Source organism: Mchenga conophoros, linkage group LG7, assembly GCF_057382185.1.
Source record: "Mchenga conophoros isolate Kocher_MC1m ecotype Shallow Benthic linkage group LG7, M_conophoros_male_GT1.1, whole genome shotgun sequence".
Lineage (NCBI taxonomy): Eukaryota > Metazoa > Chordata > Actinopteri > Cichliformes > Cichlidae > Mchenga > Mchenga conophoros.
The window spans coordinates 33229252-33247867 of NC_140532.1; the positions used below are offsets into that span (position 1 = coordinate 33229252).

At 40.9% G+C, this 18616-nt stretch overlaps 1 protein-coding gene across 1 annotated transcript in view; it reads right to left on the reverse strand.

Moving 5' to 3' along the window:
- The window catches only part of rab27b (RAB27B, member RAS oncogene family), a 97652-nt gene extending 93324 nt beyond the window's left edge, over positions 1-4328 (reverse strand). Inside the window, exon 1 of the mRNA XM_085278953.1 lies at positions 4291-4328. The gene's annotated coding sequence lies outside the window, so the exon portion shown is untranslated. The remainder of the gene's footprint in view (positions 1-4290) is intronic.
- Between the last annotated feature and the right edge of the window lie 14288 nt (positions 4329-18616).

Below are 18616 nucleotides of genomic sequence, written 5' to 3' on the forward strand. Positions count from 1 at the left end.
GTAACCTGTTGCAGTCCACAAAAAAAAAAAAGATCACAGCTTCCGATTCCTTGAAAAATAACTTAGTGAAGATCTAAAGATCTAAGACTCTAGATTTACAATTTTTCAAGTTTGGAAGGTCTCTTAGAGCCATTTTTAAACAACTGTAGATTCCAAGATCATCAGTTCAAACAACTGTACATAGGTACAAGTTATTCATATGTGTCACCACTATGGAATGAACTGTCACCGTCAGATGAGTGGAAATTGGTTAGGATGTGAAAGAACAACCAAGTAACCACCAATTCTCAAGACTGCCATGGACTGGAAAGTGCTGGAATGCCAGCATCACTGTGCACAGTGAATTGGGTTTCACATCACCGTGGACTGAAAGGGTGCTGATGAAGAAGTGCAGCTCCAACACCTTCAAGCTCGACTGAAATTTTCAGCATTCCACGTGGACAAGCTGAATTTGTTCTGGAGAAAAGTTTTTTGGTCAGATGAGACAAAGACTGAGATATATGGCCACAATGACAAAACGTATGTTTGGGGGAGTAAAGGTAGGTCTTTCAAATCTATAAACACTATACCAACTGTCCAGCATGGTGATGGTAGCATCATACTCTGGGGCTGTTTTGCTGTCAATGGTACAGGTACATTGCACAACGTGGATGGAATAATGATGCTGGACTGCCTCCAATTTTCTTTTTTCTCTTTTTACTTTACCTGAAATCAGCAAAATGTTTGAAACTTGGATACAGTTAAGTGTTTCAACAGATTAATGGTCCCAAATACACATCAAAACTGGGTTTGGAATGGATAAAGAAGGCTAACATTAAGCCTCTAGAATGGCCTTCCCAAAGCTGTAAGCATGCCAAGAAACCATAGCGTTAAATCTACCAATCTACCAAAAAAATGTGTTTAACTGTGCCAGGATTGTGCCAGAAGCTTGCTGATGGCTTCAAACTTTTGTGCCCAATTCTTGTTTTATTAAGTCATTAAAGATGCAAGCTGTAAAATCATTCCACCCTGAAAAGAAAAGAGTTAAATGAAATCATTAAAAGCCCCAAATTACCACTACATTAATGCCCCTGATGAGTGTATGTAAACCTGAGACCACACCTGGATACAAAAGATGGATGTGGCCTCCATGATGACACTTATTTGTTTGAGGACTTCCAATTTGAAACCTTAAGTCGAGCATCTTTTAAAACAAGATGTTACAAGCACACGGATCTCACTGACAAACTGTAAGACACTGAATGGTCATACAATAGATACTTGACAACTGACTGCAGGCCAGCCCTAAACCATACCCAGCTCATTTTTGACTATAATGGGGATCATGATTTACAACCTGAACACCATGCTGTATTCAGTGAGATTTAATCTAGCAACGGAGACCATATACAGAGCATGAATCAAGGAAGAAGGGGCTATTTTCTAGGGCTGAACGATATATCGCATTTGCGATAATATCGCGACATGATCAAGTGCAATTTTCTAACCGCAAAGGCTGCGATTATACTCTGGACATGTCCAAATTCATGGGCTGCATCCTCCCGAGGCCGCATTTGTAGACCGATTACGTCACAGCGACGCGCCGAAGGCTGTCCAAATTACTACCATATCCCAGAATTCATAGCGCGGCCCAGCCAAACTCCAGTTTCCAACAATGGCGGCCGCTACTAAGTTTTAAAATTACTCATACTAATCTTTCTGGGTCACAAAATAAACTTTTAACATATTTTCAGGCGAGAAAGTAGTTGTGTAAACATCAAATATCTGCTCGGTTTATCAAGATATCCCATATTTGCAAAAGTGCTTCGACGTTTTCAGAGGCGTCTGCTACCCACCAGCTCGACAGCTAGCCGGGAGCTCGAGGGTTACTGATGCGGCCGAGAACGGCACAACTCCCGGCACATCATTTTCAGATCACCGCGGAGTTTCGCTGCTCGGGTTAAACGTAATATATAAGTCACTTAGACAACCTAAAAATGTTATTGTTGGGCTTTTTTCAGTGTTTTGTTTGTTCGTGAGTAAATCGGTTTGGCTGAGATTAAAATTATTAGATTAGATAAAATAAAACTTTATTAATCCCCCGGGTGGGTTCCTCCTTGGTTTTCACACAGCTGACTAAACGTCAAACAGAAAACTTATTAAACAGAAGTATGAGACAGTCGAGAATTTACGCCAGTGTCTGGTTATATTTTAGATAGCAAGAAGCAGACGGCCGAGTTTATTAAACTCCACCGAGACAGCGGTGACGCTAATCAGAAGGCTAGACCGTCCAATTTCACGCCTTTAAATTTTAAAGGCATGTTTGTGTGTGTGTTTATACAATTGCTATTATGTTTGCACTTTATGTGTAATGTTACTGACTGCAGATCAGTAAGATGTGTGTATTTTTTATTTATTAGTTTTATTTATTTAATATTATTTTTTAATTGAATGACTGTCTAGTAGTTCACAGATGTCGAAAAACTGAGTGTGGTAAAGCCACTGATTTTGTTTATGTATATTTCTGCAATCTGCACATTGTACTGACTTTCATTTTAATGTTTACACCAGGGTTCCTTGTCAGCACTTTATGCTCAGATGTTTGTAAGCTAAAAATAAACTATTGTGTATGTTCAAATATACTGTTGTGATTGAAGAAGTTAAATAAAAATGTCAGTCATCAATTCATGCATCACCTCATGTCATCATAACAGAGGTCTGTCTTCCAGGAAAGAACAGTTTAAAATTAATGTAATATAGTATTGGCCATACTATATGATGTATTGCTTGTCTTTGTTTAATAATACAGAAGACAAAGACCTTAAAAAATAATCGCATATCGTATCGCAATCGCAATATTGGGGCAAAAAATCGCAATTAGATTATTTTCCATAATCGTTCAGCCCCACTATTTTCCCACAGATTTCTATTCATCTTAGTTTTTCAGCCAAAGAACATTCATCCTGTTGACCATTAGAAAGGATGCAGGATGAGGTACTTGAAAATTGGTGTATTTGAAGACCTAGAATTTTTTTTTTAATACACAGTAGCAAATTGGTATGAATGCATAAAGGAAAGCAAACAACACATCTAATGTTTTGTTGTTGTTTTTAAACAAACATATATATATATATGTATATGTGTATATATATATATATATATATATATATACATTTGTTGTGGGCAGTCTGAGGTACACCTGTGCACTACTCATGATGTCAGATCAGCATCCTGATGTGGCACACCTGTGAGGTGGGATGGATTATCTCAATATGGCAGATGTGCCCACTACCACACATTTGGACTGATTTGTGACCACTGTTTGGGAGGGATGGTTATATTGTGTATCTGGAATGAATTTTAGGTCTCTACGTCCATCCCATGGGGAATGGGAGCAGTAACAAAGGTGTTGCGTTTATATTTTTGTTGAGTGTATATATATGTGTGTGTGTGTGTATGTATATATATATATATATATATATATATATATATATATATGTATATATACATACACATACACACACACACATATACATATATATATATATATATATATACACACATATATATATATTAGGGGTGCAACGATACTCGTATCGATATTGAACCGTTCGATACAGTGCTTTCGGTTCGGTACGCATATGTATCGAACAATACAAAATTTGTAATTTATTTTATTAACTTTCCTTCTGACGATGCTGTCTGTGTTGAGCGCTCAGTAAATCTGCGTTCGACTACTCAGCCTAGGCTGCACTGTCGAGCGCAGATCCACTGAGCGCTCAACACAGACAGCATCATCAGAAGGACGAGCGCAGGGCAAGCTAGCGAGACAGAAGTTAAGCTCTCCTTGCAACATGGCAAATTGAACCTTCCCCACCCTCATTCAGATGTGGCGTTTGGAATTATTTTGGTTTTCATGTGACATATGACCCTGAAGGTAAGCACGTCATGGACTAAAGTAAAACAGTATGTTGGATGTGCCACGCAATGCTCAATTACATGGGTGGGAACTAGTGTGTTAGCGAGCAGTTAGCTCGTTAACGTGTTAGCCGTCTAGCCCCACGCAGGGGTAGCTCGATAACGGAGCACTAGTGGGAACACAACGAATATGACTGCACATTTACGCCGACATCATCCTAGTGCAAAGACAAGTGGAAGCAGACAAAAACAACAAGCATGCATGTTACAAACTTTACCCGAGTCATTTAGACAGCCGTTAGCACATGATTCTCCTTATGGGGACCTGATATGTTTAATATTGTGGCGAGCTCAGACAAGGAGGAGAGGGAGGTGTCGTTTGGTCTTGCTTACCGTGAGCTAGCCAGGGAGCACAGCCGTTTATTGACATCTGCAGAAGAACACTGCCGCTAGCTAACTCCTCAGCACGGCAACCGCACAGCAACAACAACACACAGAGCGCCCTCTGACCCCGGAAGGACACACCGTCGCAGCGAGAAGGCGTCACCCGTCACTATGGCAACATAAACAAAACATAACTGTACAAACAGAACCCCGAACAGCCCTGACCCGCTACAATATGCTGCTGAGAATATAGCCCAGAAGAAGCGTATAGTATAGCTTTTATTTTGGAAAGAGCCATTTCTCTGTAATAAACTCTCTTTTCCAAAGATGAGTGATTCCTCAATCAGATATATTTATTTTTTTAATTATTTTTGTTTCAGCAACATTAAATTTAAAAACTGTACTTTTGAGTTAAAATATATATTTATAATTTTAATAAATGACAAATTAAAAAGGCATGAACATTTTTTTTGTATCGAAAAAATATCGAACCGTGACACCAAAGTATCGAACCGAACCGAACCGTGAATTTTGTGTATCGTTGCACCCCTAATATATATATATATACACACACACACACACACACACACACACATATAGTGTTTAGTGTACTGAGCTTGGTGACGCTGTTAAAAACGGTCCAGTCATTTAACACTGCTGACGTTTGCTTTCAAGAACTCAGAAAAGGATAAAAAGTGATAACGTGAATGACACACAGTGAAACGTAGGCAATGGGGACGCCTGGTGGTGAAACACGCGACATAACAAGACTAACCACCAAATGGGTGGTCATGGTGTGGAGTCACAGAGCAATGAAGCACCCACCACAGACCATGACAGCCCTGACAAGATGTAAAAGGCATGCAAAATTGTGCCTACATCGGAAATCGCTATTTGATATAATGCAATTTGTAATCTCATCCTTCCTACAGTCTCTGTTACAATATATTTTTATACTTAAGTTAACTAAACTAAACCTGCAAAATTTTGACCAAAATTAACTGCAGTTCTGTGTTACCACCACTAAATGTCAGTATACAACCATATTTAACTCTACATCAAAGCAACAGACACAAAATTTACCATAAGATTTCATTGGTTATTGGCTTATTTTGTTGACCCGCTACATAGCCCCCGCCTAAGGGGTCAGTCGTCCCCGACGACCCCATTGCCCCACACAAAGTCCTGCAAATGTCCAGGTGCCTTCTTTTGGCGCACCGCCGGTCACGACAGGCGGGGGAAAAGTCACTCGGGTCAGAACATGGGGTGCCACCATCATCCCACTTCTGACACCAATGTGGCGAGCTCAGACAACGAGGAGACGGAGGTGTTGTTTGGTCTTGCTTCCCGTGAGCTAGCCAGGGAGCACAGCCGTTTATTGACATCTGCAGAAGAACACTGCCGCTAGCTAACTGCTCAGCGCGGCAACCGCACAGCCACAACAACAACACATTCCAATTTTTTTGGGAAGACTTACGGGAAATTTTATTCAAAGCTATACTGGCCAGTATTGAAAAGGGAGAATTGATGTCTAGCATGAAACAAGGATTAATTACATTAATTCCTAAACCAAACAAAGATAAACGACAATTGGATAACTTAAGGCCCATAACTTTTTTTTTTTTTTTTTTTTAAATGACATCAGAAACAGCAGTATGCGACATTACGTGATGGCAGAGCTTCAGTTCATCCTTTGTCATTTTTTTTTTTTTTTTTTTTTTAATAAATAGGACAGGGGGAATGAATGAGAGAAAGAGGGGGAGAGAAAGAAAGAAAACCAAAGGGGAGAAGAGACGGTGAGAAGGGGGGGGAAGAGAGAGAAAAAAAAAAAGAACTCCTGGGTCACCTGTATGGAGAAAAAAAAACAAACAAACAAAAAAAACAAACAGAGGAGACAGCAAACAACAAAGAGTAACATAATAATAGAGAAAACAAAGCACCATCACAATAAACTAGCTAGTCATAGATATCAATATTTACTAAATAATAAACGATATTGTGCAGCACGCAAGATAGACAGCGCACAGTGTGCTTTGAGGCAGCAGCCAAGAAAGCTTTAGTCCGCGTCTGTGAATACCCATGTGTGCATACCTGTGTGGATCAACATGCTTGCATTCCAAAGGTTTCTCCATGTAATGATCTGCTAGGGAGTGTGGGGGGGCCACAGCCCCGTCCTCCAGGGTGTGAAGCGGGTATGGAGGAGATCAAAACTCCAGACATCCAGAGGCCCCCAGAACACAAGAGACCATGGAAGACCAACAGAGGGGCAGCCGCGCCACTGTTAAAGTAAGAGCTGAGGAGAGTCCCAGATGAGGGCTCGCCCAGCAGCCGCGGAGCAGAAGTCAGGGGGAGTTGCAGTGACGCGCCCGTGAGCTCCGCCGGCCCCCAGCTGTGCCTGAGTGACCGAGCCCCAGGCCGAGAGGCCGGGGGCACCCCACCTCCAAAGGGGCCCGAGCGAGCCCCAGGCCCCAGGCCCCGACAAGCGGCCGCCAAGGAGTGAGCCGGTGTGTACCCGGACGCCCACCCCCAGACACAAAGAACCACCAACACACCGACACCTGAGGGAGTCCGCCACCGGCAGGGGAAGTGGTGGTGGGTGGAGATAGGCCTCCAAACCTTGGAGGGCCTGAGGTGTCCCCAGACCCAGGTGGTGTTACCCTTTTCCCTGCGGTGGGGAGAGGCAGACCACCCCGACTCCGCAGCAGCAGGGAGGCCCCACACCCCAGACCGCAGTCGGACGGCCAACTCCTCCTACTAGCCCTCCCGCTCCAGCAGGCCGCAGAGAATGGGGGTGGGAGAAGACTCCAAACCTCCCTCCACCCGCTCATTGTAGTGTTGATGCATATGTGTTCTAAGGTGCAATTAAAACCCAGGAGGGCATGGAGCTACCTGCCAAGGAGCAGCAGGTAAGCGCATAGTCCCTCCTGCTAGCCCTCAATGACTAAGTGTATTTAAAATTGAGAGGTGGGCAACGACGTCAGGGGTGAGGTATACACCCTGATGGTGATTTGGACTCCGTGATTGTGCCCACCCCCAAGATCCTATATGTATGTGTAATGAGAGTGTGAATAATGTGAATGTCTAAGTTGTGGGATAAAATTGAGGCAGAGGCAGCCAGAAGGGGACGGGGGGGGGGGGGGGGGTAGCCTCCTCTGCACCCTGGTGACATACCCCCACTCCAAGGCCCTGCATGTGTGGGTGGTTGTGGAGGAGCGGGAAGAGGGAGGCAGCTGGAGATGGGGAGGGAAGGAAGGGAGGGGCAGGTAACCCCTCCCTGGGGCCAGCTCCCCCGCTGACCCCAGTAGGCACTCCCACCCTCCGCGACCCGCCAGGGAAGGGGGGCCCAGGCCCATCAGTGCAGTAGCGCCCCCCGGCTCCACAGAGCCCTGGACAGTCCACCCAACCCCACCACAGAGAAAACTGCACCCACCCCACCATCCACACATCTTCCAGACTACATAAGACGGTAAACGCCCAGGCTGAGATCTTCCTCCACCTCTCCTGTATCTCCCCCTCCTGCAGAGAGTTCCTGAAGAGAAGAAAGCTCCTGCAAGATGTGACCATCCCCCCCACCAGTTGAAGAGCCCCCCAGGCGGCTCGACGCACCGGCGGCACCCTGCTCCAGGGCCGGGCCCCCATGCACCCACCCGCCCACAACCCCGGCAACACACCAACCAGGACCCAAGCCCCCGAGGCCCGGCCCGGGCCCCAGCCCAGAGACGGAGCGCCCCCAGAACCTCACGCCCATCCCGGACCCACCCAGGGGCAGCCAGGTTGCCAGGTCAGTAACCCACGTCCGTCAGCACAGACCCTCCCCTAGCCCCGCTGCACGCAGCCGCGAGGAAACAGTCACCTGAGAGCCAACAGAGCCCCCAACCGGACGTGACCGCTACCCCGGGTTGAGCTCCCCAAGGAAGATGCCTCCGGGGAACCCCCCGACGCCCTAAGCCTGTCCCTACCCCCTCACCAATCACAACAGTGAAGGCGGGACCAAACTATGACCCCCCACCCCCACTAGGTGATGGAGCTGATAAAAGGGGCCCAGAGCAATTGATCTAATGTGGTGGCAGAGGCTGTGTCAAGACTAATGTAATCTAATAGATAATTTCTATATTGGTTAGAATTAAGATTATTTTTATTTTTCCAGTTCATGAGGACTGTTTTCTTGGCTATGCATAGGGCAGTGAAGATCATATGGGCTATATTCTTTTCTGAAGTGACATTATCTAAGCTGCCCAGTAGACACACTAAGGGGGAAGTTGGGATGTTACATTTCAGACACTTTGATAAGTCTTCACATATCTCGCGCCAAAACTTTTGCACTGGTGGACAGAACCAAAGAGCGTGGATGTAATTGTCTGGTGTATTGCCTTGACAGTGTGAGCAGTTGTTGGAAGATGTAAAGCCCATCTTGAACATCCGATGACCTGTATAGTGCACTCTATGAAGTATTTTGTATTGTATTAATTGCAGACTGGGATTTTTAATTAATTTAAAAGTTTTTAAGCAAATCTGAGACCAGAAGTTTTGGTCTAGGTTGACTGATAAATCTGCTTCCCACTTTGCAGTAGGAAGGGATATTGATTCATCTAATTTAGAAAGTGTTCTGTATATTTTAGATAATAATTTGGGGGATTTAAGAGTAAGAAAATGTGCCGCACTTAGTGGTGTTTGTAATTCAACTTGACTGAGGTTAAATTTTTTTTTTACTATGGATTTAATTTGTTGATATTCTAAAAACCTTGTCTTGTTGATCCCATATTGTTCAACTAGTCTGTCAAATGGAATAAATTCTGTTCCCTCTAATATATGTTCTAAGTATTTAATTCCTTTACAACTCCATTCTGGGAAATTAATCATATTATTGTTTTGTAATATGTCAGGGTTATTCCAGATAGGTGTACGTTTGCATGGGATTAATGAAGACTCCGTTATTTTTAGAAACTCCCACCATGCTGTTAGAGAAAAGCTGATGTTGATACTTTTAAAGCATTCATGTCTTTTGATGTTTGAGCTAATAAATGGTAGGTCTGAAATCTCTAGATCCTTGCATAGTGCCTGTTCAACATCTAGCCAGGGCTCAACTAAGAAGGTATGTTTTAACCATTCTGAGATGAACTGAACCCTGTTGGCTAAGAAGTATTGGTGAAAATTAGGCAGATCTAATCCTCCTCTATCCTTGGTTCTTTGTAGCGTTTTTAAGCTAATACGCGGGGATTTATCTTTCCAAAGGAATTTGGAAATATATGAATCCAGAGATCTGAACCAATCTTGTGATGGTTTGTTAGGGATCATCAAAAATAAGTAATTTATTTTTGGCAAGATCATCATTTTTATAGTGGCGACCCTTCCCATGAGTGATATGGGTAAAGATTTCCATCTAGTCAGATCGCCTTCTACTTTCTTTAGAAGTGGGATGTGGTTTAGTTTAGTTAAGTCTGAAAGCTTAGGAGAGACATTAATACCTAAATATTTAATATTTCCGGATTGCAGTGGGGCAGAGGAAGAATTATGGAGGGAGCAGTTAACTGGAAGAACTGTAGATTTTGGCCAGTTAATTGAATAATCTGAAACTCTTGAAAACCAGTTTATTAAAGTAATTACCTCAGAGAGGTTGGTTTGTGTGTTTTGCAGAAAAAGCAACACATCATCCGCATAGAGACTGATTTTATGTTCTATGTTCTTACATTTTATGCCCTTAATTGTTGTAGCCTGTCTAAATGCTGCTGCTAGAGGTTTGATAAAAATTGCAAAAAGTGAAGGGGAGAGTGGGCATCCCTGTCTGGTGCCCCTCAGGAGACAGAAGCTGGAGGATGTCTGGTCATTTGTTCTGATACGAGCCGTTGGGGAATTGTATAATATTCTTATCCAGTTTATGAAAGAGTTTCCAAAACCAAATTTGTGTAAAGTTGCGAATAAAAATTTCCAATTAACTCTGTCAAATGCTTTTTCTGCATCTAGAGATAATATTATGGTTTCGATGTTTTTATCGTATGAGTAGTCTATTAAATCAAGTAATCTACGAGTGTTTGTTGAGGAGTGCCGACCTTTTATGAAACCAGTTTGGTCAGGATGAATTAAGAGGGGGGTCATTTTCTTTAATCTCTTTGAGAAAGCTTTGCAGATTATTTTAAGGTCTACATTTAAAAGAGAAATTGGACGATAGCTTGAGGGAAATAAAGGGTCTTTGCCTGGTTTTAGCAGGAGACTAATGTTGGCAGAATTCATATTTGGTGGTAGTCTGCCCTTTTCCTCGATTTCCTGCAACATGCTGTGGAATACTGGTGCCAAAATTGTCCAGAATTCTTTGTAGAATTCTGCAGGGAAGCCGTCTGGACCTGGAGCCTTATTATTGGGCATACTTATCAGGGCTTCCTGGAGTTCACTTGGCGTCAGTGGCGAATCCAGTTCCATTGCTTGACTGTCTAGTAATTTTGGAAGAGTTACGTTGTCAAGAAACAGATCAATTTCATTTTTAGATGGGTTTATTTGTGGTGAGTATAAAGTTTCATAGAAATCCCTAAAAATGTTGTTTATTCTTCCAGGATCATATATTGTGTTCCCCGATAAATCTTTAGCAGCACATATAGTTATTTTTTCTTTATTTATTTTTAGCTGGTTAGCTAGAAATCGACCTGATTTGTTACTGTGTTCAAAATTCTGCAAGCGAAGTCTTTGTATAAGGAATTGTGTTTTTTTATTAATAGTTTCATTTAATTCTAGTTTTGTTTTGCATATTTTGTTCAATGTTTCCTGATCTTGGTGGGACGCGTAGGCTTCTTCTAGTGATTTGATGTTTTTTTCTAATTCCTGAATATTTTTGTTTTCTTCTTTCTTTTTGTGTGATGAGAAAGAAATTATTTTACCTCTCATCACAGCTTTCCCTGCTTCCCATAGAACAGAAGCAGATATTCCGGGAGTGTCATTAAAGTCTAAATATGAAGTCCATTCCTTTTTAAAGTATTTAATAAAGTCTTCATCTTTAAGTAGTGATATATTAAATATCCAGTTTTTACTTGGCGTAGTATTATTCTTGTGCATTAGTGTTAAAGATACAGGAGCATGATCGCTGACAGCTATAGGATGAATCTCAGTGTCTGAAATGTCACACAGCAGTGAGCTGCTGACCAAAAAATAATCCAGACGAGAGTAAGAGTGATGAACATGCGAGAAAAAAGTATATTCCTTACTGGTGGGGTGAAGAGAGCGCCATGCATCGCAAAGACCAAAGTCGTTCATATACTGTTTGATTATATTTGTGGACTGCCAATTACGCTGAGTTCCTGTTGTGTTGAGCCTATCCATTTCTTCATTTAGTCCAAGGTTGAGGTCACCGCCAAGAATGAGTGTGCAATCAAGGTGTTCAGAGAGTGCACTAAAAAAACCGTGGAAGAATGAGGGTTCATCAACATTTGGACCATATATACTAACAATACATAGTTTTTTGTTCAATATTGATAGTTTAATAATTAGAAATCTACCCTCTGGATCTATAACTGTATCGAGTACTGTAAAATTAACATTTTTATGTATTAAAATTGCTACTCCCCGTTGTCTAGAATTATAACCGGCTGCAAACACGTTAGGAAACTCAGGTGTTTTAAGTTCATTTAAACCTGTGACAGGTTTGTGAGTTTCTTGTAATAAAACAACATCTGCCTGTAGTTTTTTAAGCTGGTTAAATATTTTTAACCTCTTTCCTCTGGTGCCAGCTCCATTTACATTCCATGTGACAAACCTCAGCATGCCCTTAATTGTGCGTGTATGTCTAATGATGTATGCTGGGTGTTTCGTTTAGACAGGTGGAGAGAATATGGAAACATCCCTTGTTTGTAAATAGAAAGAGAAAAAGAAGTGTGGTGAGAGACTCCATAAGTCTGACTATGTGTGTGAATATTCACTAATATGAACAAGCGTGGCTTGCTTATGTGTCCAGCAAGTCTGTGCGTGCTGTGAGGCTGTTGTGAATGTGCTGCCGTTGAGCTGATGTGTTTGCGTGATCGTGTTGTGAAAATATGGAGAAATAGAGGGTGTTGTTTGTAGGTGAGTGGGGAAGTAGGTGACCACAGCAGTGAAAGACAAGAGAAAGAAAGAAACCACATGAACTGTGAGCGACAACAAAAAAAAAGAAACGAAACGGAAACATTCCAATTAAAGCAATGACGGAGGGTGACGGTGTTATATCTGCTATGACATCATATTGATATTACTAGCTTAAACTCATGTTAAAGGAGAGAGTGTGAATGAATAAGAAAAGAGTGTAGCGGGTTCTTATCTGGAGTGCAGTTAATATAACCACGGTGTGGTGCCGAGGTCGCGGTAAAGCTGTCCGTCCACGTAGAGCCGGTCCACGGCGATGACAGCACGGGAGCCTTTCTGGCCCATAACTTTATTAAATACAGATTATAAAATTTTCTCTAGCTCAGTTGCAACAAGGCTCAAACAAGGGGTTTCAAGTATAATTAGTGAGACACATCAGGGTTTTTGAAAGACAGGAACATTCATAATAATATCAGATTGGTTTTAGACTTACTGGACTACAATGATCTGATTAGTGATGACAGTTTTATTCTTTTCTTGGACTTTTATAAAGCTTTCGATTCAGTAGAACATCCTTTTATTTTAGAAACACTAACTCGATTTGGATTTGGGGATAAATTTAGGAAGATAATAGATATACTGTATAATGATATAAATAGCTCTGTGTCATTAGGCTATGGCACTGGTAAAAGATTTAGCGTCAAAAGAGGAATTAGGCAAGGGTGTGGAAGCTCTCCGTTGTTGTTCATAATGGTTGTGGAGATGCTCGCAATTCTAATTAAAAACAGCAGCGTTGCCGGAATTGAGATTATGGACAATTCTTTAATAATTAGTCAACTTGCGGATGACACTACTCTTTTCTTAAAAAATGAACATCAGATTCCCCTGGTAAAACAAATAATCACTACATTCTCAAAAGCTTCAGGCTTAAAGTTAAATTTAAATAAATGTGAATTATTGGCATTAAAGGAGTGTAATTCACAATTACTGTACGATATAAAGGTGAAGAAGGAGGTAAAATATTTGGGCATCACAATTTCAAAAGATCACAAAGTCTTAGAAAAAGTAAATATTTTAGATAATGTTGACAAATGTAAGACAATCCTAAATAAGTGGTTACAAAGAGACATCACAATTTTTGGAAGAATATTATTAACCAAAATGGATAGTTTATTTAGATTTATATATCCAGCTTACTCTCTATCAATATCGAATAAAGTTATTAAAACAATTAATAGCTTGAATTTTAATTTTATTTGGAGGAATAAGTGCCATTATATATCTAAAGATGATTTGGTTAAACCATACATTGAAGGCGGTGGAAACGCAATTGATTTTGACATAATGAATGGTGTTTTGAAACTTAAATGGTTAAAATCCTTCCTAAATAATCCACACTCCATTTGGTTTTTTATACCAAGTAAGGTCTTTAACACACTAGGGGGTATCGACTTTCTCCTAAAGTGTGACTTTGAAATTACTAAGCTACCTGCTAAACTCTCTGAATTCCATAAACAGGTCCTTCTTTATTGGAAAATGTTATTTAAACATAATTTCACTCCACATAATAGCCCAATTTGGAACAATAGATATATACTGATGAACAGAAAATCTATTTTTATTCAAGATTGGTTATCAAAAGGTGTTTGGGCAATTGCCCATTTTGTAGATGAGGAAGGACATGTTCTAGGACATCAAGATTTTTGCCAAAAGTTTAATATCCAATGTTCTAAAAGTAAATTTAATCGGGTTATAAAATCCATTCCATTGTCACTTAAAAACATAGTTGTAAATGATATAATATATTCTGACATCTCCCCCAAGTTAAGGCAATTATATATAGATGGTATTCGGTTTTGTGATGTTAAATGCAACAATAAGTTTCTTAGATCTTCATTAAGGAGGCTTTATTCTCCAAATTTACTTAGACGTAATTACATATTAAAAGATTTCCAAAGGGAAGAAATTGAAAAAATAAGAACTGATTATATCACCTTCCCTATCCCTCCTAAAGGGAAAGAAGTCCAATTTAAAATCTTGAATAAAATTTACCCGACAAATAGACTCCTTAGTGATAGATTCAAAATAGAAACGGGTAATTGTGTATTTTGTGAAACAGAAGAGGAGGATTTGGACCATCTATTCTTTTTGTGCAATTTTATACAAATATTTTGGTTGGATTTTCATACCTGGCTTTATTCCAGTGGGATTCAAATTACCCCATTTACCTTAAATATGATAATGTTTGGAGTGTTTTTGAAAGAAAAGAAAGCTAATTATGGTGTTAATGTGTTATTAATCTTGTGTAAGTATTTTATACATAAATGTCGCTTTTTTAAGATTAAACCAACACTGGCTCACTGGAAAAACGACCTAAACCTGTTGGTTAAATCTTTGACTTTAGTTAAAAAGAAAAAGGCTGCTTTTTTTGTTTCCTTTGTAGAAGATTTTGATTTAGTGAGTTAATAATCTGTTAATTTATGTGACCCCATCTTTATATTTTATTTTCACTATATATGAAAGTTGCTAATATGTAAGAAATGTTTATTCTCTGAATCTGTAATATATGGTGCATTTTGTTTGTATGTTTATATTACTAATAAAAGAAAAAAAACAACAACAAAAAACCCCCCAAAAAAAACAACAACAACACACAGAGCGCCCTCTGACCCCGGAAGGACACACCGTCGCAGCGAGAGGGCGTCACCCGTCACTATGGCAACATAAACAAAACATAACTGTACAAACAGAACCCCGAACAGCCCTGACCCGCTACAATATGCTGCTGAGAATATAGCCCAGAAGAAGCGTATAGTATAGCTTTTATTTTGGAAAGAGCCATTTCTCTGTAATAAACTCTCTTTTCCAAAGATGAGTGACTCCTCAATCAGATACAGGTGTTACCGCGCCAGATCCGCGGCCCCGAACCGTAGTAAGGAAACCTCTGGCAGTTACTTGAAGGTTCCGTAACTGACTGGTAGCCGGCAACAGCTTACTATACAGGTCAACTCCGCTAGCAAAAAGATCGAAGGAGGCGTAGGAAACTGCTTCACCGAACTTTATTTCTTCTCTAAGGCACGAACACCGCGTACAGTGGGCTGAAACAGTTTACTCACAGCGAGCATCGCCGACACAACTCTGGCTGTCGAGGGAGTTATTATATTCCTTTTATTTATTTTCTTTCCGTCTCTTCTGTAGCTAACCGTTACTTTTTCCCCTTCTCTGCTCTCTCTCTTCACACACACACACACACACCAGGCAGTCCCGCTACACACATCCCGAATACATTTCCCATCAGGCTTCATCCTTAAAGGGCCATGCCTGTAACACAGGGCTTGCAAAATCGGGCTAGCGATTTTTCCAGTCGGGCTACCAAAATCTATCTCTGCCCTGCCCGTCGTTCTATTGTAGGAAGGAAAAATATATGTCAATGCTTTTGCATTCTTTCGGAAATGTAGCTGGGTAATTATGTCATTGGCATCGGTGAGCCACTGTCAATATGTGACATATTGAAATCGCGTTTGAATTTGCGCTTGTTTTTTGCTTTCACTTTGCAAATATCCAGGTGCCTTCTTTTGGCGCACCGCCGGTCACGACAGGCGGGGGAAAAGTCACTCGGGTCAGAACATGGGGTGCCACCATCATCCCACTTCTGACACCAATGTGGCGAGCTCAGACAACGAGGAGACGGAGGTGTTGTTTGGTCTTGCTTCCCGTGAGCTAGCCAGGGAGCACAGCCGTTTATTGACATCTGCAGAAGAACACTGCCGCTAGCTAACTGCTCAGCGCGGCAACCGCACAGCAACAACAACAACAACACACAGGGCGCCCTCTGACCCCGGAAGGACACACCGTCGCAGCAAGAGGGCGTCACCCGTCACTATGGCAACATAAACAAAACATAACTGTACAAACAGAACCCCGAACAGCCCTGACCCGCTACAATATGCTGCTGAGAATATAGCCCAGAAGAAGCGTATAGTATAGCTTTTATTTTGGAAAGAGCCATTTCTCTGTAATAAACTCTCTTTTCCAAAGATGAGTGATTCCTCAATCAGATATATTTATTTTTTTAATTATTTTTGTTTCAGCAACATTAAATTTAAAAACTGTACTTTTGAGTTAAAATATATATTTATAATTTTAATAAATGACAAATTAAAAAGGCATGAACATTTTTTTTGTATCGAAAAAATATCGAACCGTGACACCAAAGTATCGAACCGAACCGAACCGTGAATTTTGTGTATCGTTGCACCCCTAATATATATATATATATATATACACACACACACACACACACACACATATAGTGTTTAGTGTACTGAGCTTGGTGACGCTGTTAAAAACGGTCCAGTCATTTAACACTGCTGACGTTTGCTTTCAAGAACTCAGAAAAGGATAAAAAGTGATAACGTGAATGACACACAGTGAAACGTAGGCAATGGGGACGCCTGGTGGTGAAACACGCGACATAACAAGACTAACCACCAAATGGGTGGTCATGGTGTGGAGTCACAGAGCAATGAAGCACCCACCACAGACCATGACAGCCCTGACAAGATGTAAAAGGCATGCAAAATTGTGCCTACATCGGAAATCGCTATTTGATATAATGCAATTTGTAATCTCATCCTTCCTACAGTCTCTGTTACAATATATTTTTATACTTAAGTTAACTAAACTAAACCTGCAAAATTTTGACCAAAATTAACTGCAGTTCTGTGTTACCACCACTAAATGTCAGTATACAACCATATTTAACTCTACATCAAAGCAACAGACACAAAATTTACCATAAGATTTCATTGGTTATTGGCTTATTTTGTTACAAGAACCATTATTTGGAAGATAAATACAGTGTTTAACCTTTTTTTATTTTTTTTTATCCACCTTACAAAATAGCCTCACCTCCTTTTAGAAAGACTTACAAAAGAGAGAGACAAAGAGAGAGAGAGAGAGAGAGAGAGAGGGGGGGTGGACTTCTGTGCCTCCGTCATCGCACAAAGAAAGCCAAGTGCTTTCACAGTCAGCATTTTCACTTAGGACCACTCACTTCTCTTTCTTTGTCAATACTAGATGAAGCCTTTATAAGGCAGAGACATGACTCAACAAGCTGTGTGGCCCTGGGACCATAAATGGTCCCTTTAGGTTTTCAGTTACAAGCCATTTGCACTGTGTTGAATGGAATATAGCCAAATTCTCTAAAAAAAAGTTTGGCATAATTTCATTTCAAAATTCAAGTCTGACTTCCTTAAATTAGCTTCAGTGGCTAAGCTAACAATACACATCCTCTTAGAGCCCTGGGGACCATTTTTGGTCCCCATTGACTTCCATTATAAACGCTATTTTTCACTGCAGAATTATTACCGTTAATGTCTTGGTGATTACTCATGTTTCCGCTTCGTTTTGGTCTATGAGCCTTAGAGTTGTAATTTTTTTATTTGTCCACCGGGTGGCGCCCTTGCTCCACATTTGATCCCTGCTGGAAAACAGCGGGCTTCTTGGACAGACCTGCGGGAAATGAAGCCTCATTTCCGGCGTGCAGCAGCGGCTTCGCCCGCTGACAGGAAATGACGTATTTGTTGTCACGTGGTATCGGACGTGTGGGCTGGAAAAAGCAGTCCCCGGTGATCGTGCCCCGGTGATCGTCGCGACTTACCCCGGCAACATGCACTTATTTCGGCCTAGAGGAGGAGCATTTGCCGCCTGGAGACCATTTTCTGGTCCTGAAAAAAAAAAAAAAGGCGATCGAAATGACTGTTGGTGCCAATCTTTAGTCCATCTAAAGGCCTAATTATAATAACAAAGAAATATTACTTCAAATGTTTTTTTTGGAAAATATTTAGTTTTTTGTTTTTTGGGGCTAAAAAACGGCGCTCATGTAATAAAACTGGGATTTAAAGGGTTAAAACAACGAAAATATAATTAAAACTTTATATGAATATTTCAGGGAGAAGTAGTTTTAAAAGACTGACCAATTTAAAGTGGAAAAAAATATGAATATATAATCTTTTTATTGCACTTTTGGGGCGGGACCATTTATGGTCCCCAGGGCTCGGAAGGGGTGCATTTTTAAAGGGCCACACAGGGGTTAAAATCTATGTAAGAACTTGGAAGATCCATGAATTTAAGTAAAAACAACAACAACAACAAGAAGAAGAACTGCCCAATAAGAGCACAGCAGTATTTCAAGATAGCTGTTTAATAAGGACTTGATTCTTTTCTCTGTCATGTTTTACTTTCTTTTCATTTTATGCACCACATTCAAGAGTCTTTATTGTCATTGTGGAAG